Source organism: Grus americana, chromosome 2 (assembly GCF_028858705.1).
Source record: "Grus americana isolate bGruAme1 chromosome 2, bGruAme1.mat, whole genome shotgun sequence".
Classification (NCBI taxonomy): domain Eukaryota; kingdom Metazoa; phylum Chordata; class Aves; order Gruiformes; family Gruidae; genus Grus; species Grus americana.
Genome location: NC_072853.1, coordinates 97,980,601 through 98,007,249, shown reverse-complemented (window position 1 = coordinate 98,007,249; position 26,649 = coordinate 97,980,601). Strand labels below are relative to the sequence as shown.

General features: G+C 43.8%; 1 protein-coding gene across 15 annotated transcripts in view; it reads right to left on the bottom strand.

Moving 5' to 3' along the window:
* ATXN1 (ataxin 1) overlaps positions 1-17,920 on the bottom strand; it is a 229,714-nt gene extending 211,794 nt beyond the window's left edge. For 5 of the 15 annotated variants that reach the window (XM_054817210.1, XM_054817209.1, XM_054817206.1 and 2 more), the window contains exons 1-2: positions 17,651-17,920; positions 11,296-11,416 (exon numbers count right to left, since the gene is read on the bottom strand). The gene's annotated coding sequence lies outside the window, so the exon portion shown is untranslated. Of the gene's footprint in view, positions 1-4,071; positions 4,182-9,307; positions 9,374-11,295; positions 11,417-16,775; positions 16,955-17,137; positions 17,393-17,650 lie in introns of those variants that run through there. The other 10 variants (XM_054817220.1, XM_054817207.1, XM_054817216.1 and 7 more) reach the window with 9 other exon arrangements.
* Between the last annotated feature and the right edge of the window lie 8,729 nt (positions 17,921-26,649).

Genomic DNA, 26,649 nt, shown 5'->3' with positions numbered 1-26,649 from the left:
CCCATCCAAGAACACAAATTGTCCAAGGGCTGAATACCAGCTCTCCACAAAGGACCTTTGAGCCTGTCGGAGCGTCCCAGCTCCCCGCCGGCTCTGAACAACCGGGCACTCACATGTAACAAAACTGCCCTCAACTCGCTACAGCGATACGCTTAGCATCCAAACGTCAGCTTCTTTTCACTGCATACTTGTTCAGGTCTCTCTAAAAAATACACACGAAAACTTTACTAGTCAGAAGGGAAATCAGTGGCCACAACTGCAAAGCGCCGCGTTGCTAGCCAGAGATGAAGAGTGCACAAACCGATGCTGAATGACTGCCAGCAAGGAGGAGCCCCAGTTTTAAGGCCTCAAAAACCACTTGGAAAGCTGTTGCCTGGCTGATGACATCCCCGCTGAAAGGGTAAGGCTTCAGAGCAGCACGCACAGCAGATTGGAAGCGCGGCTCCTGTGCACAGCCAGCAGAAGCTGCAGAGCTGAACCGCCACCCGTACTCTGCAAAGACACCCTGGCGCGTACTCGCACTGTAACGTGCCTCTGAGCTCCCCGGTCATAAAATTTAATAGCCGTATCGGTGAAACTGTAGTCCATGGGTAGCGAGCACAATACGTGCTAAACTCCATCCAAAATGAACTGGTTCGTAAGGAATTTAAAAAAAAAACAAAAAAACAACCCAAAACAAAACAACAAGTGAAGGATATGGTAAAACTCCCATAAAAAAAAAAATAGTAAGGGCAGTGTCTCTCTGAAAAAAGGGACAATTTGGCATTTGCAGTGTGTACAAGATGTCTTCATACACTTTCCTGATTCCTTGCCAGTAACTATTCAAAAAAGACCACTTAACAAGCAAACAGGTCTTCAGCACAACAAATAATAAAAAAGAGAGCAAAGCTTGTGCTATTTAAATATCATGAAACATTCTGCTAATCATGCACAGATGGAAGTACAGACGCTTCTGCCAGACGCCTTGTTCAGAAACTTTGCTCTATTTTTAATTATTTGATGCACAGAGGACCTGTTTGCTGATTAAAAGGGCACTGCCTTTAAAAGGACTCCATCAATATGGAGTCTAGTCTTGGTTTTAATGGAGGATTTAAAAAGTAGTAGCTCATACCTCCAAGCTCCCTGCACCAGTTCTTATAATCTTATACACATGTGATTGGGTTTTTCTTCAGATGCTTCTCTCACCTTGGGAAACTGTCTACATAGAGAAAAAGTGAAACTAACTATACTCAAGCTATTGTTAAATACACTGAGTAAATCCATTTGGAAAATGTGTATTTTCCCTCTAACATCCTTTAGTTTGTATCTATTTTGGTGTTACCTATAACAAGAAGGGGTATCAATTTTCAGATAAAAGCATTCTTTTTGACAGTTTTCCTTTCGGTCAAAAGCCTAGTTTTTTATGAAAATGTATCATCTCCAAAATTATCAACCAAAATACTTATTAAATTGTTTTTTAAATCTGCTATAACCACATTATCACACCAATAGTCAGTTCTTGGCAAAAACAGTGTGATACACGCACAAAAAAACCCCACCACACCACAAAAAAACACTCCCATTTTTTCACTTCATACCTTCTGTGAACTTCACTCATTCAGTGGTATGGTGCTTCATTCCTGTACTTCTCTGTAGCAGGCCAGGAATTTTTCCTTCACTGAAGAGCCTCACTCAAAATGCATACCATGTTCAATTTTTTTTCTTTTTCTGAATGAAGTGCTTTTCAAACATTCTTTTTTGGTTTAGTTTACATTTTATCTTGAAAGTTTTGCAACCTTCTACTACAGAACTTTGCCACTGGAGCAGAGTCCCAGTATGAAAACAACTGGAAACCAAAGGAAAACTGCCCAAGCTGTTACTTTTGTCCCACCAGTATGACATGTGAAAACTATATTACATTTTTAAAGCTTACTAATGTTAACAATTTGAAGTGCTGCTATTAACACTGTAAAAGAATCCTTTGATCAGCAGACCATGATATGATAATAAAGTAACAGTGACCCCATTATCTTATGAACAAATGACCCAAAGGGAGTGGCTCCCAGCTTGTGCTCAGGTATAGAGAAAACAACTGAATTTTTATTTTTTTTTTTAACACTGCCAGCATGTAATATTCTGCTAACAGATATATGCAACTGGTTTGTTAAAGACCAGCTGACAAGCCTGTAAAGCGAGATGCCTGCTGAAGAGACGCTGCAGCTGGAAGCCAGGGAAGACTGGCAGGGACTGAAAATCCAATGTTCGGCCAGGGAAACGAGCACCCACAGTGAAGCTGCAGAGAAGAAATAAAGGGTTTTTTTTCCCATGAGGAGAAGGGGAAGGCTGCATGGAGTGAAAGGCTTGTCCAGGCAGATCATCGGGGTTGCAAAGCTCAGAATCCAGCTATGACTAACGAGGAAGGAAGAGAGGTAGATGAAACAACATTCAAATTTGCAGTTCTGCAGAAAATTACTGAGGTATTGAAACCCTCTGAGCAGAAATTTTAGACACGCAGAAACACACACAAAAAAAATCAAGCTGAAGAAAGGGCCAACACACAATCAAAGTATCGTGCAGGTAACAAACCCGGTGAGGGAGCCGTACAAGTAAGGTCAGATACGCAGCAGCGAGAACTGCTGAGCACGGGAGAATCTCGGTAGAGAAGGGGGCGAGGAGAAAAATTAATTGGCCAGCAATAAAAGAATAAAGTCTGGAAAAGGTTAAAAAGGGACAGAAGGATGAAAGAGCAAAATACTGCTTGGATTAGTCTAATTCACCAACACATCCTCCTGAAGCATGGGAAGACGACCAATGACGCTTTGAGGAACAGTTTTCATTCCCTTTTCACTTGGAGGAAAAGCCAACGCTCAACTGCCACAGCACCAACCAAGCAGCGTCTGATCAGCCATGCCAACCTGCCGGCAACAAGTCCAAGCCCAGAGGGCCCCAACAACCCCCAGAGATCTCAGGCCGGATCCCATGCTCTGTCACACTACATTTACACCCCCGTGGCCCCATCTATACCACCCAAGTAAGTAAGGAGGTGGGAACCAGACCCCTTATTCCACCGCTGCCTCTGGCTGAGCGCCTCGGTGCAACGCACAGCCCACACAGTTCACGTGAAACAAGGTCAGGAGCATGAAAACCTGGTTGCTGCAGCACAGGCTGTGCAGCACGACTGGTTTCATAGAGACACTCCGGCTGAGCCGTATAAACAGCACCAAACACTGCAGCCAGCCAGCTGACAGCTCAGATGAACGCACTTCATAGCAGAGCTGCACACGTAGCAGAAGTGTGTCTTAGTTTGCATTTCTTCCATTCCATACAGCCAACGTGACATTCAACAAGTTTGACTCCTTAGGTAACAGGGGCGTACTTGACTGCTGCTGTTTAATGTATTTCAGATGCTTACTATAAACCTTCTACCCAGCTCGATTTTCCTTAGGGCCCTTTCTGGCTGTACTCTAACAGATAACAACATCTGGATAGTAGTGGCATGTAACAAATGTCATATTTCCACTCAGGAATTACTTTAATTCACTCAGTCACTACACACTGTATTGCCCCTGAATCTGCCACTGAGCTGCAATCAAAATAAACTGGAGGTGACCAACAACTGGTAGGACGTACCCGTGCCGGTTTTAGATCATTCTCACAGCTGACAACCAGGCACCGGGACCGAGTTACTCTGTCAGCTAGTGCAAATATGGAACAAAATGCTGATTTTTACTCCTTCTTCAGTCCTTCCTGCAGTATTGTAGTATCAGATATATTTTTAAGTCAATACACAATATACTTGTGCGCTATCCAAACAAGCACACAGTGCCATTTTAAACTATAGATTATTGGTCCATAAGATCCATCATCATCCTCTTTCCCCATAAAACAATGCAGACCTCAAAACACATTACAGAGACAGCACTGCCATGTCACTTATCTCCCCACAATTTAATTAATCAACTGTCAAGTTCACAAAGGAAATCACAAGTGATTTCCAAGACAGTATCATCAACAACAGAAATACTGGGCCAGATCACAGCAGAGATCCGAGAAAATTTAGCAAGACTGATAAATAGGAAATCTGAAACTCACAGACAAGACCTAAGCAGACAGCTGAAGCAGCTTCTCAGTTCTGCAGACTAGGAAATGCAAAGGCACAGCATTTGCCCAGATCCACCAGTTCATCTTTGGCTATTCCATCAGCAAATGCCGCTCACAGAGGAGTCACGCTAACACAGGCCAGGGTAGCTGGTGGGGGAAAAGGGAGAGAAATACAAAATCTAGGATGTATTAGTTCTCTCATTTGCAATAAGGTAGGGGGGGAAGGTACCATTTCATTTGGGTGTCAGGGAGACAACAGCAGCTAGCAGAGAAATGTCCACTGTATGTTAATGAGCTGGGGTTTTTTTGTTTTCAACCAGATGCTCAAGACTTAAGACATTAACATGCAATTAAAAACTCGTATTAGCTGGAAGATCATGTTCACGACATTCACATGGTAGTCTTTTACTTGCATAAATATTGATAGAAAAAAAAAAACAGTATCGGTGTGTCTGGGGCCAAACATTTTACTCAAAAGTTCAATCTTAAGGACAAGCAACATTGCCATCCCTGGCTGAGCGAAGAAAATACCCTGGGTCAAGCCTGTAGTCCTTAGGCACAATCTCTTCTGAAATCATAGGCAACGCTGCCCGAGCAGCATCTCGGTCTTTGGGGAAAAGCTGCTAAGCTCAAAGAGGAAGGCGAACAGAGGGTGGTTCAGACAATTCACAGCTGGACGACCGCCACTGCAACCTTTCGCCTCTGAGCAGGCGGTTGAAGACCAGCCCAAATCACCATCTAATAACTCTTTGGTTGCCTCTGTAAAATGAATCTGACACCGGGGCTCGGGAGGCAGGTCCCACCACAACAGTTATAATGGTTTGTAGAAGGATCTGTCAAGGCACAACTCCCAGGTGCGTAAGTGAACCTTTCAGAGCACAGGTGGGGCATTCTGCTCATGGTCATAGTTTTCTTTTCTGACTCTTATGGAGGACTTCTGGTCTTCGCAATGGCTATACAGCACTACCTGAGATACCTTGAGTCATTAAAAAAATGTAAATAGGAAAAAATAATTTAAAAAAAAAGAAAAAATGGTTCAATGACCTTCTGTTGGGTTTTAATTGCTTATTTCATTATGGTCCCTACTTACTGTATTTTTAAAAATGCAACTTTTTTTCCATCTTACCCTCTTGCATCTTCGCTTTTAAAACATGACATTCTGTAGAAAAAATATCCAAAAAGCAAGATGGAACTTATTTTTGTATTAAATAAATTTTAAAAATAATCACCCAAGCTTCAGCAAACGTAGAGATAGAAAGTAATTGTGTTCGTATTTGAATTCTGTGCTTCAAGCCAACTTTGATCAACTTGATTAATATTCCTTTCAAAAGATTTTATAGCTGGTGTACTTCATGAACACAATTAAAGTAGATTAATCTGTCCTGAATTCCATGTTTCATAAAATTACTGTTCCTCTGATTAATTTTACAAAAAACACATGTAACTATGTACAAATGCATTTTTCTCATTGATAAAACAAGCCTGTGACGTAGCTTCCAGTACTGGCCAAGAGATATTATTGTGAATATCTAATAAATCAGCAAGCCTGATGATGCAATGTCATGTGAGCTAATACACAAAATACTATACTTCTTATGCAAGTAAAAGGAAAAATAGCCCAATTCTCAGCTTATAGCACCGGATCAGCTAAAATGCAATTCTTCAGGTATCAGTATCTGTGGGATAACACCACCAGCTACTCAAAGTGACCATAGCTGATCCACAAACTTTCCTCTACTGAAGTCGACAACAAAATTTTAATGAAATTCAATAGCATGGTTTCACACGGTTGAATTTCAGAGCCACCGGGTCTGAATGGGAGCCATCTGACCCTTGATCTGCAGGAGAGACTCACTTTGACCTTAGCGGGACTGCCCTGAGCGGGCTGATGTCACTTCACCCCATAAATCCCCTCGCCTGGCGCTGTAGCTATGCGCTGCTGAACTCAGGTACCCTCTAGGAACACTGCGATGTTGTAATTAGCAGAGACTTGTAATGCATTCCCCAGCCAGAAACAAGGGTTGCTGTGGCCACTAGAGTAAAAGATTGTGCAAAGGGATTGGGGAAGAATACAGACAGACAGGTAACAGTAGAGAAAACACAGTGATAATTTAAGTATCTCATATTAAAACATCAGAACCATCACCAGTATCAGCTGAACTGTCAAATATATATTACAAGAAAATAGTGAATTTTTTTTTAAAGAATAAAATTTCCTTTAAAGTGGATTATTTCAGTGGACGGGAGAAATGATGCACAGAAGATACCTCTGACACAAGCTTCTACTTCCTAATGTCTAAATTGTGTCATGTTTTGTTCTGATTTTTGGAGAAATTATGTATTTAACATCCTATTTGCAGTGCAACAGTAATCTAAACCCCTATTTTATCTTTTTTTTTGGCAAATGCTGCACATCACTCATGTTAAGCTTACTGTTAACTGCAAACTTAACATGTCTTAGCGTGGTTTCAATGTTCCTATGGCAAGGCTAAACAGCATTTAGAAAACAAAAACAATGATATCCCCAGGCCCACAGTGTAGTTTCTGAAGCACAGATTAAGCACGGTATTCTGCTCAACAAGCTCATCACTGTTAAGTAACTCATCAGAAAATAAAGAGGGAATTATCAAATGGGAATTGCCAAGTAATTAGTTCTCTGAAGCAGATGACATACAACTGTTAAAGGGAGGGGCTTCCCTGTTAGTCATATGTCAGAGTAGAGCCTACTAATCTGTAAATAAAAATGCATTACATATGATTAGTGCTATGGGTTTTTAACCGCTAGTGGTACACGGAGAATAAACTTACAACTTCTTCTAGTGCAATAATCCACTAGGATTTTTTTTTTCCTCTGGCATACAGTGAATATTCAAACCATTCTAGAGCTACTTGCCATCAGACTATCTGGGGAAAGCTATGAACACAGCACAGTACCAGGGAGCGGATGTGCTCAGAGGCTCAGGAAGAGGAGAAACGCATTTACTATCATGTTAATTTGAAAAAATCACTCCTTACTCAGCTACTACATGTGGCACTGAAAAGGAACCGCACCAATGAGAAAATACTCACTAGCACAAAATTTCTGAGCACAGTAAAGAGGGATTAAGCCTGCTTTTTGCAATTATCCTTCTCTACTAAAGCCCGACTGCCTTTCAAGTAGCTGGCCTCACAGAATGTTAAATTTACAAAACTACAAGGGCCTTCACGCGTGGGTACCTGACAAACAAAAATGTGGTAACAGTCACAACCACACTCCAATACGAGTGAGAAACACTTCAACATTTGTACTTTTTATAGACTGAAGAGTGACTCAATACATCCTTAAGTCAGGTTTTCAGCTAGTCCCAAAATGCGTTGATCACTGCTAAGGAACACATCAGAAAATAAAGAAGGAATTACCAAATTTGGGGATTACCTCCATCGCAGTAACTCACACCACAGGAAGCCCCTCAGCCAACACACTCAAATGCAGATGCTGCCACCTGGGCTAACTTTCAACCAAAACTATACTCCTGGTATCGAGGGCTACCTTTCACCCAAAAGCACACCCCTGGTACGGAGGCGCGGCAAGCCCCACCGGCACGCCCCTGCCCAACGCACACGGCCGAGAGAGAGGGCAAGAGGAGGGCACGCAGAGATGCCGAGGCACATACACAACTGCACATCACATCTAGTCATCTCACTGCTTTCGGCTCTCAGCAGGTAGAAGTTCTCCATCTCTCTAAATCTTACTCTAACATCTGAAAGCCCACACTTTAACAAGTCACAGCGTAGGGGACAGCAAGTCTCTTATGCCATCTGCAGATAAACCATTTCAAAATAGAAGCTGAATCAAACCTCAGGTCTTGGCTTATATCTCTTTACGAACACGAGCCTTGTGTTTTTGTTATACAGATCACTACACCCAACCCCAATTACACTTTAGACCCTGTTACAGAACTTTCAATCAGATATCAGACCTTCAGTATCTGCTGAAGGAACAACAGAGCAGAAAACGTGAAAGGTCAGGGCTGAGGCGAGGGGTAGGGCTGAGGGGACCGCAAAGCCTCAGTTTGAAGGCGTCAGTCTGCACTCGTGTCACTTCATTTAATCTACCTTAGAGTTATTCACTTACACGCAAAACAAACAATTTAAAAAAATTTAAATTATTTCTAATTACTATCCAATTATACCTAGCTCACATCTCCATTTCACTTGTGCTCTTAACACATGCAAAATCTCCATCGCCTCCTTTTTTTTAGCCCTGCAGCCACTGTAGGCTTTCATAAACAGTATGAGAGGAAAGAAATAAAACCAGCTATGATAAAAGGACACCAATAGGGCAATCAAAAAGCCACCATTGGACACACTAATGTATAGATGGATTAGCTCTTTTTATGTTCACTACAAAGTATTTTAAAAGGGCAGATTGTTGTCCATTTACAGAGAGCAGTAGCCAGAAGTCTGCATAAACCAGAAATTATGTCTTATGTAAAAAATAAGCCACATTAGGTAGTGTACAGACATACTTATGGAAAATTCAGCAAAAAGTTCTTACAAATGGGCTGCGGCTGTCAATGCAACCTGATACTATAATATGATTAATAGATAGCAAGTGACTCGACCATGGAAAAGATTAAAAAGAAGTCTTTAGTTGTTAAAACGTCCAGTGTCTCATGCAAAGTCCTCTCAACACAACTGCTAAAGGAAAGCATTGAGTCATTTGCCTACGTGGAAGGAGGCAATGCACGCTCTGAACAAATAACAATAAATCTATGTTTTTTAGAGCAGGCTAAAACTCACTGAAGTTATGACTAAAGAAAAAAATAATAAAGCTGTATGTTTATTTATTTACTTTCATTTTATTTTTACTAATCCCCGTGTCCTTATTCAGGCAAGATGCTTAGCCAGCTCTGCAAGAACGCTGCTCGAATCGGAAGGGTAAGCACGCCTGGAGCTCACACACAGCGGCGATGTTACTCCCTGAAGCCACGCAGATTCCTCACGCAAGTAAAGCCACGAACGCACGCGTAGGGCCATTTGGCCTAAAGTAAGGTTTCCGAGATCTGATTTTGGATGCGTTTAAACACGGCCGATGTTCGGTCCCTCTGACAGACTCCATGGTAACAAGCCAGGTCTGCTTAAAACAGAGCAGGACTGCTGCCACCTTCACCCCGAAACAAATGCGAAAGCCAGAAAGACGATGGGTCGTAGCACGCGATGCTCAGCCTCCAGCTGTGAAACCTACCTGTGGCTGCTCGCTGCGCGGCGCCGGGTCACGTTTCTTTCATGTGTTACTACTGTGAGCTCCTGCCTGTTACATCCAGTGACAGAGAGAACGTTTGTAAGCAAGGCCGTCTCGACCCCAGTAACTTTTATTTCACTTATTCAGTCATACGGTGGGCCTGATTTTGATCGTTCCCTAGAGAAAATGAGAACTAACTAATGAGGTCAACAGAGGTACCGCAGACTCAGGTACTAAAATGTCCAACAACAAGAAAAGAAGTTGAAACAAATCTAATCTAAGGTCCCCAAATACAGCACTATACTTCAAGCTGCACTGGCACAGAAAAAAGCAGTACAGTACTGTATTCCTGTCATGCCTCTGCATCACACTTAACTAGGTTATATCTTTTATCCAAAATGTTTGCCTAACACTCAATATATTCTTTCTCATGCAATCGCAGGAAATGCCAGATGCTAAAATATTCAAGGTGACTTAACAATACATTGTGGATAACACAATCTGATTATTCATAGGATTTGACCAATACACTATAAACAATTACTTCTTCTAATTAATGGATATAAGCCTTGCCTGTAGTAATCCCTTCTGCAAATAAATACAGTTTCATACAACCCAAGCTAATGCTGAAAAAAATGAAACACTTTGTGGAAATGATAACGTCGTAACAAAACGTTTCCTTCTATTCAATCTCCCAAGTCAATAGCAGCTACGACGTCAGTTTTTTTCCAAAACGGAAAGATGAAATGTGTCAGTGCACGGGCACTTTGGTTTTTCACTCTCAAGAAATTCTTATTGCTCCAAAAAGATATAGTGGTTACAATCCACCCCCACCACTCAAGCTCATTTGCAAACCGTAACAGGCATGTCTTTGCATGTAACTACTTGCTCAGACAACCTCCCTTTAAAGCAAGCACCCTTCCCTGCAGCCGCAATAAAATGTAAATTATGTGCTGCATACTTTTCTATCACATGCTATATACATTAAAAAGTTATTCTGCAGTGGAGACTTTCTGATCAGCCCCTCATAAATAGGATGCTATAGTAATTAAGTTTTCTGGCTGTAAACAAGAAAAAAAAAATCCCTTGATTTTCTGCAAGCAACCAGTACATTTCATTTTCTTTTACTTAAAGACACAGGCAATTTTCTTACAATCCTTTATTTTTTTTTTTTAAGCATTAGCATTATTGCCAATCCCAAGCACTCAAAAAATCATATAACTGGTCCAAAAAAACAGGCTGGCTTAATGACAATCAGATTAAAGAAATAAAACAAAAATTTATGTTCTTTTTATTGGCAGTATGATCATTGAGTCTTGAGACTTGGTTTTTTCAAGGTATTCTCCACAACCATAAGGGAAGGAGAGAGAGAAAAGAGGGAGAGCAGACCCATATATGTGCACTATTATGTCCTGACTGGCCACAGCATTCCAAGGAAGAAAAAAAAAAAAAATATCGGAAAATTGAAAACCTTCCTCAAACCAGAGTAAAAGACACCCAGGCACGTCAGCAGTAACTAGGTATCCTGGGGAAGCATCCTTATGCCAGACAAAGTTTAATGCACAGGAGGAACTCAGGACACCAGAAAAGTCAAGCAGGCTGCAAGCAACAAGAACCACTGAAAATGTTCATAAAAGTGCAGAAAGGATTTATACAATTTTACGTGTGGTACTTTACAACAAAAATCAAAGCCTGTAAACTTTTCCATTCACGCTATCATCTTTTAGTAACTGAATATGCTCTGACCTGAGGTGAGCATAAAACCACTCATCTGGAACCCACTGTCCTGTAAGTCACCGAACTGAGTCACCAGAGTTAATGGAATTTTTCTAAAGAGAGTTTCTCAAGGACCTCTACTGCCAGGCGAGGGAAGTGCAAACGTTATCACGGGCAGGTAATCGCACAGACACCAGTAAGGTGTCCATGCTGATTAAAGCCCAGAGCAGACAGCTTATGCTTGTTAGAGGAAATAAAAAACATTATATTCTCACCTTATTGGCAGTGCATATCTGTACGGTGAAGACAAAAATGAAGGTGGTCACTGTCCTACAGGGGTCAAGAATAAATTCACAGCTTGTACTGTTTGCCCATCTGGTTTGGCCTGCGATGTGACTGTTGATCCAGGAGTTGAGGAGAGGGAAACCAAAATAAAAAGAAACAAAAACAGAGTTAAGAGTCAATTTACAACATGCTACGACATCCCAACGAAGAGTGCTTTTGCTATTACTCAAGCACAAATAAACTACAGATTTAATCCTGCAGACAGAGCACATACAGTAGAGAGCAGAGCCCATTTATTCAAACTGAGTGCTCTTTCCCTAAATGTGATCTTAATGAGGTGAAGAATCGTAAGCGAGTTGAGATGACTGTCTTCACTGCCAAGAGAATATGTTCGATTTGAGGAGGGGCATCATCCAGAAAACATAACTGCAGCTACTACTACTATTAGGTGAAAAATAATCAGCTTTGGGAATATGACATTACCTTGTGCATTATTTTGTCACTAATGATGGCATGTTAGAGTCCATGCATATTACTGCTAGTTTCCAAATAACATAAACAAAGGAAAACTACCAATGTGAAATTTTTTTCTATTACTGTATTTTTGCTTAGTAAAATTACAAAGAGCCAGCATTGAATTTCTGCTGACATCACATATAAAACAAAATACATTTTGTTTTTTTCACTTGGAATCTCACCAAATATTTTTATCACTCTTGGGACAATAAAAGGACTTAGTGGGACCATTTCTCCCTCACTGAGAAGCATTTTTGTTGTTTCAGTTTATGAGCACACTTACTGGTTCCTATTTATGGAAGGATTTACACACATACTTAACTCTAGATAGGTTCTTTAATCAATCCTCATTCAGCAAAACCCTCACTGGGACACGTACTAAAGTAACTTTGCAGACTGGGACCAATGCACACACACAGATTTGCATGTGTTGTACAACCACCTCAGACTACAGCTTTGTGGGAAAAAAAAATAAATAAGCGTTACATTCTCAACACATGCACTGAGATCAAAATGGAATTATGGTCTTTGACCCGTTTTTTGTCTTTTTGCAAAAGTCAGGAGTGTGCAAAGTTTCTTACATTTTAAAACATTAGTCATTCAGCAGCTCAGCCAAAACCAAGTAAAAATCTTCAACTCCTCTTATAAAGAATGTGAACCACTAAACAAGACCCCAGAATATATTGCCTTTGTCCAAATACCTATTTGCTTATTTATCGCACTTAGAGTCTTGCGTAAAAGTAAAATGAAAGGACGAGGTCAGGATTTTCAGTTTGCACAGCTTAGGCTATTGAAGTCACTGGAATATAGCACGTCATTTCTTTGCAATGAAATCTTTACCTGTGCCAAGCCTGTCGTACTTCTGTTTCTCATGCTAATTATATTTTTATTTGTTAAAGCAGAGTCGGCTACAGCAGTCTCAGAAGAGACCTACAACTAAATCTGTTATCTGCACCCTGTGAATTGTACACGCTGTACCTGCACGGTCCTCCAAAGCAGCCAAATCATTCACAAGCCGTATGCTTAGCTGAGGCTGTCACACAGCCTCACTCCTCTCGAGTGGCATCAGCGTGAGCTGCCTCGCACGCTGGAGTACGTTTGCAGCCAGCCAGCGCTCTCAGACCATCTATGCAATTCTGACACGCATTTCCTTTAGAGCCTGCCATACCTCTCTATTGCGCTTCCCCTTCAATTAGTGCACCACAACAAAAGCAGCACACTCGATGAACAATGACAATGACAATCCTGACTGCCGTCTGCTAAGATGCGCTGCTAAACTTCAGCAAGGGGAAAATTAGGCCTTGATTTTGGTTTACTAGCTACATTACTAAAACAATTATTTTTCAATTCTAATGTTTAAATCCTTAGTTGCCTTTCAGGTGACTGCATTTAAGTGTCCATTTTCTTAATTAACAGGAAACTAGGCCACTAGATCTATTACATAAAAATTTTTGTTAAGTGAAATTCCAGGTCTCTTGTAAATGTCTTTTAAAACAAGACTAGTTTTTTCTACCTTTCTAAATAAATTCAATCAGGCCAGAAGGGCAAGGGAGAAAAGTTGCGCTATTTTCAAAAAGTCTTTTTAACTACGTATATATGGCCTTTTTGAAAATAATTACTTTCTAATGCTCTCAGCCACACAGGTAATTTGTCCTACAATAAAATATGTATAAGCAGCATGCAGCACACAAAGGCTCGCTCTACAGGAGTCGTCCTGCACGCGATTATTCCACTCTCTCCAGCCAGTCCTCCTAACAGGCTCTTCTATTTCAAGCCACCTCCTCAGTACGGAGGCCCAAAACAGAGGTGGTCCTGCCGAGCAGAGGATATTCTCTCCTAACGAGAAAGGCGAATTAGTCGAGGCACCAAAAAGCTGCACTTCGGGTGCAGGAAACTGCCCGCCAACTCCCCGTCCCTTCACCCCTCCGAGGAGAAACGCCTCTGCTCAGCAGGCGGGCTGAGACCTGCAAACTCGTCACACCAAACCTGAGACCGCCAGCTGCCTGGCACCGCAAGAGCTGAACCACCGACAAGCATTTCTCATTACCTCCTCCAGCTCTGGTGCTTTACCATCAGAGTGATTAAAATATCTATTTTACTGAGATATTTCTGGATTGCATTATGTTCCAGCCTGGTACTACAAACGCTCAGGAGCTGTGGGTGCTGGTGATTTCTCATTGCTGAGACGTGAAATCCTCTGGGCCAAGTTCAATATTAGTGTAAGTGCACGCAAGATTAGTGACTGGAATAGGGGTGTTAAGTGTCTGCAGAAGTGGTTAACACAGCTCCTTAATCAGGCAAAAATCCTACTTAAGCCCACAGTGGTTTTTTGCCGTAAAAAGATATAGAGAAAATAATGGTGATATGCAGCAGATCACTTTCTGAGCTCTGTTACTCTACTACATGCCTGGATTAAGTCCAATAAATGGAGTTATTCTAGATATACACCCATGTAAGTGGCTCACAATCCTGTCCCCTGGAGTCACTCCAAATTTATGACATTAGAACAGAGTGCCAAATTTGGTGCCTTTAAAAAATTATACCTACGTTTGGGAAAAAGTGGCTCAAAAGAGTGGTGTCCAAACACTGTGAATGCAGACAAATATACATTCCTTGGTTAAATATTTTTTTAAGAGCAGTATGCAGTTCAAAGCTAATCAGAGTGCATATTTTTTCAAGGTAGTGCTAACTTTGTGGCAGAAAGTCTCCTGCTCTGTGGCTGTAATATTTTGATGAGCACAGATTAAAAAAAAAAAAAAGGCAAAAAACCCCCAATACTGGAAATGAGTTATTTACTGATGAGAAAATTGGTTTGAATAGTATTTACTCATGTTTTTTTATCAGAAGAAAATGAACAACCTATAACACAAAAGGGTCTAGACCTTGCTAAGAACTACGAAGAGGCTTAACAAACCTAAGTGACAATAGTGGTATCAGGTATCACTGACTTTAATTTTACTGGAAGGTGTAAAATACAGTATGTGAGTGGAGAATAACAAGCCTGTGGCCTAAAATATGAATGCTGGAACGGGAACTGTTACCAACTCACAAACACTGTTACAGCCACCAAACAGTTAAAGCAGCCAGGAAAAAAAAAAAAAAAAAAAAAAGGAAAACTCCGAAGAAACTTTTATGCAAGCTTTTATAAGCCAAAAGCATTTTTTTAAAAAGTACCACACCTTTGTTAATTTGCTAACAAGAAACGCAAGCAGAACTGTGGAATTGGCTAACCTGCTAAGTGTGCCACGTACCGTCCCATCTGCCCGACACTCCAGCAAGGCAAACACGACCCTTCCCAAGAAGTTCAGCCATTAGGAAACCACCACCGGCATCCCACAATTTTCGGCAAGCCTGAGGCAGTGGCCGTGCCGGCCGTACGGTACCAACGCGGCACAGGCAGGGCTAGCGGTAGCCCGGTGGGTCGCCAGCCAGCCAGCCGCACGCACACCTGACTGGACGGTGAATACCGTCTGTTACCATGGCAGCCTGATCTAATTACATGACTGATCAGGGCTGGAGTAAGCGCGCTGAAAGCCTACACCGCTGACATGTCGCTACATGATGGGAGAGACAGGCAGGCAGGCGAGCGCGGAGGAAAATCTATCGACCTCTGCCTTATGTAAAAAGTGAGGAGATTACAGCCACCCTTTAAAAAAACAAAAAACCAAAACCAAAAAACTGCTGCCCGTAAAACACCGGGTCGGTTTTACGAACAAATTAGGTGCAATAACATGCAATTACAACTTACTATTATCTCGCAGCATCACAAAAATAACTACGGCGTAATATTTTCCCCGGCCATTCTCAATTTCCCTCTCCCTCATTCATAACCCTTGCTCCGTATCATAAAACTGAACCGTCTCCATCACCCGAACAGAAATAGATTAACACGAAGCCGGGATTTTCCTTTAGGGGAAGGCTTCGTTCGAAACTGAAATTAAAAGTCCTTGACTTCTCAGTGTGTCAGCAGAGTAACTCACTATGCCTGACCACATCTGACACGTAAAGTAACCATTGCTGCATAAAATACATAACCATGAGCGTAAAAGGTTAACGTGTAACCTGCGTTACAAAATATGAATTTCTTTACCATATGAAAGGGAAAAGGTCTCCAGCAAAGGTCATCTACCTGCACCCTTGCCGATTCGTACACCGAAAACATTTGTAAGGAGGAAGGTTTTACAAACCCGGATTTCTTCATCTGGGCATAAAAGGAATGCTTAAATTTTTTCCCCAATTCTGTCTGGAGTTCGGGCTCACGGGGGAGGGATGCTGCTCGGAGGAGTCCCTATTACACAGCATACGGTAAACAAAATAAAAATAGCCTGTCGCTCTCTTTATCTACACAGTGCATTATATAACGGGCTTCCGACTTGTTTTCTTTTCTATTATTACTCTTCAGTAATTCCTCCTCTTCAATAACATGTAAATCGCTCCCAATTCTGTCATTTTATTATTATCGCTATTACTATTACAGTAGGAGCTAACATTTTCCAGCATGCTTTAATTTAGACTTTAATATTCTTAGGAATTACATTGATGGATTCAGCACCCACAAAACATACAAGGGGTCATTTATTTGTTTTCTGCCGGTAAATTACGATGCCTTAGGCAAAATTAAAAAAAAAAACAACAAACAACCCCAATCCCCACAACCCAAGCACCAGCCCGACCCAAGCAAACCCCGCGGCGAGGGGGGAAGGGGGTAAGTGAGCGGCAGGAGGGCAGCGGCCGCCACCGACGGCGAGCGGAGCCCCGGGGCGGCGGCAGGGAACCCCGGCCCCGCTCCCCGCGGGCGCCTCGGGACGCCGCCGGCCGGACCCCGCGGCCGCGGGCAGGCAGCGGGGCGGGGGCGGCGGCCCCCCGCTTCCTCCCCCCCCTCCCCCCGGGCCCTCCCGCCGCGTCCCTCCGCCGGCGCTGCCCCTCCCGCCCCCGCTCCCCCGGCCGGCAGTACCGGGTGGCGTCTGCAGCCGGCCTGGGCCCTGAGTGAAGCGGAGCGGGGCTGCTGCCGGGCACATCCCAGCCCCAGCGCCGCCTCCTCCTCCGCCGCCGCCTCCTCCTCGCTTCATTCACCCTCCGGCAGCCGCCCAGCCCCGTACTACATACGCCGTGCGGCGGCGACCGACCCTGCCGGCACCCGGCCCCGCGCTGCGCCCCGCCGGGCCCGCCCGGCGCACACGCACCGCACGCCTCCCCCCCCCCGCACCGCGCAGCCACACACACACACACACACACACACGCCCCGTGTCGCCACACGCACGGCACACAGCACATACACCGCACCCCCCGCACACACGCGCAGTCTCACACACACACCCCGAGGCCGCCGCATCGGGGGCAGCCGCGGCTTGCAAAATGTCCACCGTCCCCGCGGCCACCCACACCCCGCCCGGGCCGGGGAGGAGGGGGAGGAAGGAGGAAGGAGCTGGGCAGGGGGGGCAGGGCTGTACGAGCGGCTCCCTCCGCGGGGCCGCCCCGACCCCACCGCCCGGCTGCGGCCCCCCGCTCCCGCGGCGGGCAGCGCCGTGTCTCCGCACCACCGCTCCGCTCCCTCCGCCGGCGCCCTCGGCCATTTCGCGGCTGCCCCCCCTTCCTCCCCCGGGGCCGGGCCCGCGGCGGCAGCGCCTGCGGGCCGCGGCGGGCGGGGGGCGGCCGCAGCGAGGCGGGCTGTAGCCCCACGGCGGGGTGGGCAGTGCGCTCCCCTCCCCCCCCCCCCCCCGGCCCCGTGTTTTTCCAGCTGGAAATCGCCGGCGGTTTGCAGTCTAAACAAGGGAAGAAGCCGGGGTTGGGGGGAGGCAAAAAGCAGAGGAGGAAGAAAAAGCCACTTACTGTGAAGTGTCAGTGGAGGTGGGGTTGGTGGGGGGGGTCAGAGAGAGACTCGCACATAAATGTCTTCCTAGCTGATCACGGGGCTTGGGTCTGCTTTTTTGTTTGTTTGGTTTTTTTCCTTCCCCCTGCAGTGACACAGGTCCGGGATGTCTCCACCACTGTAGTAGAAATGATGTCTGCGGTACAGAGCTCGCTCCCTCTCCTCTCCAGCATGTAAATGGGTAATAGAAGCCAAATATGGAGCAGTTGGCTGCCTCTGCAACAGCTCAAGGATCCTACTTCATGCAAAGGGGGGGGGGGGGGAGAGAGAGAAGGGAGGAGGAGGAGGAGGAGGCAAGGCAACACTCTGGCAGGCGGCCAAGAGAGCCACACAGATTATTGCATACGCACAGCACCGCCGGGCCAAGGCGGCCTTAACCCTTTGCGAGGCCGCCGCACGCTGCCCGGGGCCGGCGGCGACGGGCCCGGGGCGCGGGCGGGGAGGGGAAGGGGGGGGGGCTCGCCTAGTCACTTACCTCCTCCTTCCCCTTGTAACACTTCAAAGGCCGGGCTGGTGCGCTACGGCGGGATTTAATCCCTGCGCACGCCGCTGTTCCACAGAAGTCCCCGCTCCTGTGGCAGGCTGCGTCGTGGGGATCTCAAAGCACTTTGCAGGCAGAAAGAAATGAGCTGGGGAGGGGGGAAAAAAAGAAGCAACCCCAACCCCAAACCTATATTGTTTAAGGGAGGAGGAAGAGACAGCAAAGCATGCTGTCCTTCAGAGATGGCAGGGAATGCTGGTTTAAAGGATGCATGAAAATCAGTTGCTCAGTCAAGGCTAGTCTGTCTCTCTAAGGGAGGAAATAAAACTGTGCTGGAAGCCAGGGAATGCTCTGAAGCAGCCTCTGCGAGAGTCAGAAGAGGGTGATTTTATTTAAGATGCCATATTGCATTTCGCTGTGGAGAACTGTGAAATGATGTAGAGCAAGAGCCTGCAACCCACTCCCTTTTTCTGAATTAGTTTTATTTATCCAGATCCTTGGCATATGCTTGAGTTGCTTTGTAGAAAGTACCTTCCACTTCATTCAGACCAAAGAGGCTCTGACTCATACCGTCACTGAACTACAAGACAGGCAGGGCTGAACCACGCATGTTTGGGTACTAACTCCCTCTGGATTCCTTGGCACGCATTTCATCAAAGATCCCCTCGCATCTCTCCCAGCTGTACGCAGACCGCTGTGAGCCTCTCCCAAACTCCCCCCCCAACTAAGGCAACTTGCGCTTCCCCGGCGCTCCAGCGTCAGCTCGTTACTCTCTTACTTCTCTCAACACGGGTCTCTGCAGTGCCATAAACTGCAGCGATGGGCAAATAACAAGCACGGATGCAAACCAGAACCCAGAGAAAATATCTTATTTCTGGACTGCCTCAGTCTGATCTTCAAGTCTTAGAAGAAAAGACAAAACACCAAATTACCAAGCCAGGTACAACTTAGGGAAACAAATTATGGAAGAAATGAATGGGAGGAATACAGCCAAAGGACAGCGGGCTGCTATGCTTACATGCAACCTGACAGTGGTCCATAACGAGTCATTCACTCTCTGCTTTGGCATCAGGAAGGGAGGTACAGCGCAGAGAAAGCCTCTCCACACCCCAAGGACATTGCAAAAAATATTGCATAAATACCAAAGGCCGTTATGTACCAGCTCCATGGAACTGGACGCTGTGAGGTCACAGGCCTCAGAAAGGCCTCAGATGTGCTCTCCCTGCATGGCCATCCAGACCAGGCTGCTTACTGCAGCTTGTACCAATTCACCACTACAATAAGCTCCAAGGTACCGGGTCTCTAGTGCAGGTATATCTCCTATGTGGCCATTATATATCAGCATTAAAATTTAGCATTAAGTCTAGCATTAGAGTCTAGATGCAAAGTACCCTAGGACTCAGCCTGTCGTTATGCAGATCAGCCAAGTAGTCCCTTCCATAAATGACTGTACTAGTTCACTGTAATTGCTAAAGGATGTAATAATAACATTGTAAGCCTCACAGTGCTTTTGATTTAGGGTTGATACTGTAATTTAGACTAGCTTTTGGAAAGATAAGAATCTTTTACCACAGCACCTTCTTCATCTTTAGTTCAGGTTCACTATGAAATCCACCATCATTTTCCATTTTAGCAGTGGTCTGGGGACAGAAGCAGCAACAGGCCAAGACGTCCGAACAAATGTGCCACTCAGCGCTACGAGACACTGAATCTACAGCAGCAAAGCAGACAGCAAAATTATCCTCACCCAGCTAATGCAAGGTTCCTTGATTTAATAAAAGGAACCAAGGGAGAGAGACAGAGACTGAAGATTACTGAAAATCAAGTGAAAGCCCCAGAGAAGCTGCAACCCCATCGTTGGGGTTCAATTCTGAGTACGCGGCATTCTCCTGTCTGCCACCTTTTTTATTCCAGTTGTAGAGAGTGTTACCTCAGGAGAAAGGAATCTTTCCTTCTCAAATGTTCACCTTGCCAAGAGGTGTGGCACATGCAGAGAAAGAGAAGCCACATTCATGCTGAAGCAAGCTTTGGGCAACTTTCCCTTCTGCAGCAGGCTCGTGTGAGAGGCTTGTGTATTCCTCCACTCTGTGGCTGTGGTGTTTGCCACAGGACCCGCATTTTTTGCCACACTCCAGGGTCCAGGCTTTTAAATCTTTGTCTGTGTTTCTGCTTCAGTTTTGAAAAGAGACCCCTAAAACGTGAGTGCACTGTCAGTCAAAGCAATATTGTTTTCCTGAGCCAGCAGGCAGCCTTAACCCATGGCTCTGGGAAGTGCCACAACTGCCTCCAGCCACGTCAGGCTCATAAGCCATTCCTTGCCTCTGTTTTGACTTGATATACGTTGGTTGCATTAAAAGACGAGAGATGAGGGGATTATGCCTCCATGGACACTGCCTGACACGCAGGATATACTACCACGTCCCAAGATGTCCTTGTGCCTCTGCAGCTCCCCTGTTGAGGGCTGACGCTGAGGCTCAATATATTCCCTCCATGGAGAATATCACAAATTACGGAACTGCTGGTGAAGGCAGAGTGGGTGGGAAACAGCACCTGAACGTGACCTTTGCTGAATGGCCGGGACAAAGGTCCCTTAGTATCTATTAAGGCAGTGCAGCCTGTTGACCCCAAAGTGCAGAACTAAGCCAGACAAGAAAGTCATTTGCTGTGAAAAGTAGACATGATTTTACCTGCCACCAGGATAAATCAGTCAACAGGAGTGGTGAGAGGCAACTCAGCAGCGAAGCTGTCAGGTCCCACTCAAGGACTACCCCAGACATCTGAGTGCACTCTCACAGCAGCTAAGAGCCACCCTAAACCCCATCAGCTTGCCCTCTCTGAGGAGGGCATATAGCAAGGGGTACGTACACAAAAGTAGCAGCAAACTTCCAAAACAAAACTCTTCCATTGCAGACCTTCCTGCCCCTGGGGAGGGAAAGAGAGCAGAGGTACGTGACAGACGCTAGTCAGGTGGCTGAGTGCAGAACAGACAGGGGCTCCGACATCACGGTGGTGCGTGGGACGCAAGAACCCGCATTGACTCAAGCTTTTTTATTTACTGCTGGTGATGTGCTGAAACTGATACAACTCCCAGGTGAATATGGTCTTGATCAAAAGATATTAATCAATTTGACATGCAAGATGCCCACTGTCTAGAAGAAACTGACTTCCAATCCACTAGTTGTACTGTGTCATCTACACTGTATGTTTTATACAATTAATAGTATCCACCAAAAAAAAAAAAAAGGCAGCATAAGAAGCATAAGAAGTTGGATTTATTTTTTTTTAAACATTCAGGGAAATCCAGTGATTGATGATGTATTGAGTGTGAAACATAATTTCACAATTATTGATCATTACAGTCTAAGTCTTTAATTTGTCATAAAATGACATTGTTGGTCTCATTACAGCCTCTAGTGGACAGTAGTAATCCACTTCACAGACCTGTCATACAGTTTGCTGAAGTGACAAACGTTACCAAGGAGGAGGTTACTCTGAGAGAGCATGAACATACGGTCATTCTTATCCCCTGGCAAAAAGGATTTTTGAATACAATCAAAGGTTTGTTGTCATTGCTCGTAAGGTGCCTTGCTTTACGCTTCAGGTATTAACACTGACTTGTAAATAAACAGAGAACTTCTGCTATTCGTTTCAGTTTCAGACAGCTTTCATAAAAACTAAATTCATCTCAAATATTTTTATAACAGAAAATATTGGTTGCCATGTTTTTGGCTTAAGAAAGATGTTTTTATTCCAACTCAGAATCCACCGACTGTCCAATCCACCTCCTATCTATTTATAGCCCTCTCGCATTCAGATAATTTTTGCTAATGCAGTTATTTTCATTATTATTTCAGACATACACAGCTGATTTAAGGTATTTTAACAGCTTTGACAAATGAGAAACTATAATTTGGATTACAGCTGGCTAATTAAGGTACGCTTTCCTCAAGGAAGTTAAAAATGTACACGAGCTGAACAATAATGTATTTGGAATGTATTCTTTAACTTGAACTGCCACTTCTATGAACATAATAAAATATGACTAACATCTCTATTTTTTGCATATTCACTTAGAAATGAGCGTATCTCCTGTCAGAAGAAGGATGTTGATGATGTTCCCCAGAATTATGTGATTGTTTTCAGATGGAAGGAAATTAGATCGGTAGACACAGAGAGCCAATGCTGTCTCTTTAAAGCCACAAGTATCGCATGCAAATTAACATTTAGTGAAATAAGAGCAAAGCATTCATGAAGACTAAGCAAGTATGTAGTACTACACTGTGACTCAAAGAGAAAAATCTTATGGTCTAAAATGCAGAGGTCCTTTGCAAGTGAATTCAAAGGCTGCTGTTAATTTCTTTATTTTACCACATTGTGGCTAGGTATGGGTTGTAGGGTTGCTGAACAAATCATTATTTGTCATGCCTTATCGTATAGGTAATGAGATATTTAGATTAAAAAAAAAAGGTTTACCTTATCATCGTCTTGATTTTTTAAAAGAAGCAATCGAGTTCCTCTTTAAATAACAATAGCTTCAATAGCTTTAAAATAACAATAGATCCTTAGATGCAGATCTGAAATAAGATGCTTTGTTGTTGTTGTTGTTGCTTTTTTTAAACAGGGAAAGCAATTAATCAAGGGATTAAGAAAACTGATGAATTCTCTGCAGTCTTAAAACCAAGACCGATTTACTCTTTTGAATAAGTTGTCAGTCAGTTACAGGTCATTGATCTGGAAGGAAGACCAGCTAACCTACCAGTGACCACACCAGGATGGACCACAGCCGCAGTTAGCCCCATAAGCTGTTCCAGCAGTGACCAGTGGAAAATAAAAGTGCTAAGCCTTTCTCTGGAGGTGCTTAACTGGCCTAGGCACCTCTCAAGTAATAACTATTATGACCTGTTAGGTGTTTTATGGCCTGTGGTCTTAAGCTGTCTGAGGTCTCTGTCCACATCCTGGTCTCCAGGTATCTCCTCTGACACTGCAGTTACCCCTACGGCTGGTGCGAGCAGAAGGGCCAAGCACAAATGGAAACTAAACTGCTGTCTTATTCCTAGAAGTGATAGTTTTAAGTTGGGGTCAAAGTATGCCTGCAGGGCACAGAGGGGAAGCTCTACTCTGTGGGAAATGCTTGGTTTCCATGGATGTCAAGGCAGTGCTCTTACCAAGGATTAACATTCAACCAAAGCGATGGTGCAGACCTGAGGAGAATTCACCAGCCACTTTCTGGGATGGGGCTCTCGGCTGCTAACGGGGAGCAGTTGGAGGCGACAAGCGCTTGTAAGAGACACGTGTTGTCCCTTTAAATCATACCTGGTACAGAGACATATCTGGGAGTCCACTTGCCAGGGGTTTTTTCTGTCTGTTAAGGGCGTTATTGGTCTAGACAGATTAGATTAGCATCTATCATGTAAACACTTAGGGTTGGGAAATAACTCTTGACCTTTCTTAAAGCGTCTTACCTGCATAGAAGGCAGTGTGGTTTCTAAAGCCTGTTGCCGTCTCTGTGATCAATGCTATACATATTTTGATAAGTGCAATGAGTTTTTAGGCAAGGAGGGGAATGGGCTAGAATGGGCTACTTACCTGTTTGAACAGACCTAGGAATTGAAAACATGGATTTTTGACTCCTAAGTCCTTTAATGGCCCCAGCTGAACTGTTCTGGTCTATTGAACAAATCCTTCCTACCTCACGGATCATTGACCTACCAGACCTTCAGAACCAATGTCCTCAGTCCTGCTGCCAAGGCTGCGTGTTTTGTTCACGTGCTAAAAATCTCTATCTTTTGTTGAGAAAAGGTGCAACATATGAATAACAGCTATTTTCTACTGTCACTGTCTCTATCTCTTCACAAAATATGATACACATGGGCCTTGGCCCCAAAGCTCTCATGGAAATTCAGAACTGAAGTTTACCAAATTCAGCCAATATTGGTAAATCTGGGCTTATGCTTTGGTTTCAAGACAGGGATAAGTGCAAGTTGCTTTATGTCCAAGACCAGAGTTATTTCGTATCTATATTTTCACTATATTGTCAAAAAGAAAACTAATAACTAATACAGTATTAACCAGAAATACAGCAATAGTATCACAGTAGTCACAGAAAACAGCTGTATTTCTTTGTTTTCAAAAGGTATTGTATGCCACAAAACTGCAGTCACCTGCAGCACAGGAATGGCAACTCTGAACAGTGCATAAACATCAAACCAAAATTAAAGCAGGATAATTTTGGTATGCAGGAATTGCTGTTTCCTCTTAGATTTGATCCATAGTCATGGTCAACTGGAAAATCCTCGGGCAGAGATGGACTGCAGGCATGACATTGAGTTGCCTGGAGGGTAAGAAGTCCTCAGCCTGTAAGGCTTTGACCAACAACCTAGGTAAGCATAGTAAACATTTACCTTCCATCCGATTACAAGCTGAGGGGCTATTTTTCTTGTTTCTTCTGCAAGGTCACAAGGAACCCTGAAACTCCATAGTTTAAAAAAAAAAAAAAATGTCCTGGGAAAAGTGACAGGAAGCCTGAGGTAGAATATTACTTTAAATCAGAGTTATTTCTGCTGGTGCAGACCATTTCGTAACTAGACTGGGATCGCTTTGACTTCTTACTGCACAAAGACAGCATCTTTCCCTCAGAGATTTTCCAGATCCTCATGTTCTCTCTTTACCCTTCGGCAGAGGCCTTTCTACTAAACGCAATAATCGTTCCCGTATTGGCTGAAATGTCATACCATGTCTCTCTCTTTCATCCTGCCCACTTTTTCCACGGCAGAGCTCCCATTTATACCTGTCTTCCTACTTTGGATCTGCTCTCATATCATCCTCATATGATATGATTCATTTATTTATACTTAAGGTAATGAAAAATACCTGTTCAAAGCTCTAGAAACCCTGGCACATAGCAATTACAAGAAAAACACATCAGTGTGAAAGTAGTTTTCTTAAAAGGAACTTAGCTTAGCAGGTACACCAGAAACACCCGCCTGCTGAAAGCACATCTTCAGCCTTCTCCCAAAGTGTGTGGTTTTTGCCACAGGGCCTCTCCAAAAATCATAAAATTCAAACCCTTGTGAACTGTAGGTTCTATCACAGGGATAGACTGCTCTTGCATAGAGTGTTCTGCCGTGGAGTCAAGTACAGCCGAGTGGAGTAGACCATCTGATGGCAAGCTGTTCCTACTCTAGAGATACTAGTTCTGACATGGTTCCTCACTACAGAATTTTCACAGTTTATATTCTCATTTTCTTTGCACTAAAAGACATAAGAACGGCCATGCAGTAGCCATAGGACAACAGCGGTAATAAGCAGATGCTTTAAGGAGACATGAGCATTATATACTACTTCCTCCACTTACTCTCCAGCCTCCCACTATTTTCAGCTCAAGGGACTTCCTAAGCAGGATGTGGTTTCAGCCTATTTAGTAACCCTCAATGGGTTTATCTCCCAAGACTTGCACAGTCTCCCCCTCAGCACATGTAAACTGTAAGCATCTACAGTCTCCTACGTCATATGGCACAGGTCAAGTCCCTGATGCAAGAAGAATCACCTTATCCTGCCTGCTTCATTCAATGCTCCCAGCACTTGCAGCAAGACAGAAAATGGCCAGTCCCTACCCAAACTCTCCATGCTATCCAGCACTTTGCAGACAGCTGTCATAGTCCTGCTAAATTATCCTTCCAAGCTGGAGAGGTTGTTATACAAACCATTCTGTTAAAGACTTCACGGCTTCTGACGTAATTCTAACCTGGTTTTGAGTCCCTCTGTCTTGGTCTTAGTCCTGTGACATCCTCATTCCCTCCATTCTTCTGCCTGTAGAATAGGGATAGTAAAAATAACTCATGGAACAGTGGTGACACAGTGAACTACAAGTATTATTACTATTAAAGCAATACAGAACACTCTCGTTTCCCAAGGCTTAGCCAAGGACTCAAAAAAGCAACAATTCCACATATCAAGGACAAGAGAAAACAGTATTAATATAAACAAGAATAACCCCATGATTCTATCTACATTTTTTTCATACTTGTTTAGGAACACAGACTAACTAAAAGCCTTCCCATTTCATAAACTATCTCTGTCAACCAACCTACTTTGGTGTTAAAAATCTGAAGTGATGGGACATCTCCCACCAACCTCAGGAAATTATTTCACACACTTCTAGGCATAACAGGTCTGAAAAATATGACATGCTACAAAAGTGGGATTACCAGATGGTTTTCCTGCCATTTAATCTGTCTCTCCCTTTTCCATGATACATCTCATTTCTTAGGACATAAATATTAAGTCATTTCTCTGCCATATTTGGCCCATCTTCAGCTAAGTGTGTAAACTTGGTGTCTGATTTAAGGTTTACAAGTTGTCCTGTTGTCTTAATGATTCTGAATCATATATTTAAAGTTAGCTATGCGCTTGAGGGTGTGTTTTTGAGAACATGTTACGGTGAGGCAGTCAAGGGTGTGGATTTACAGGACACCAGCT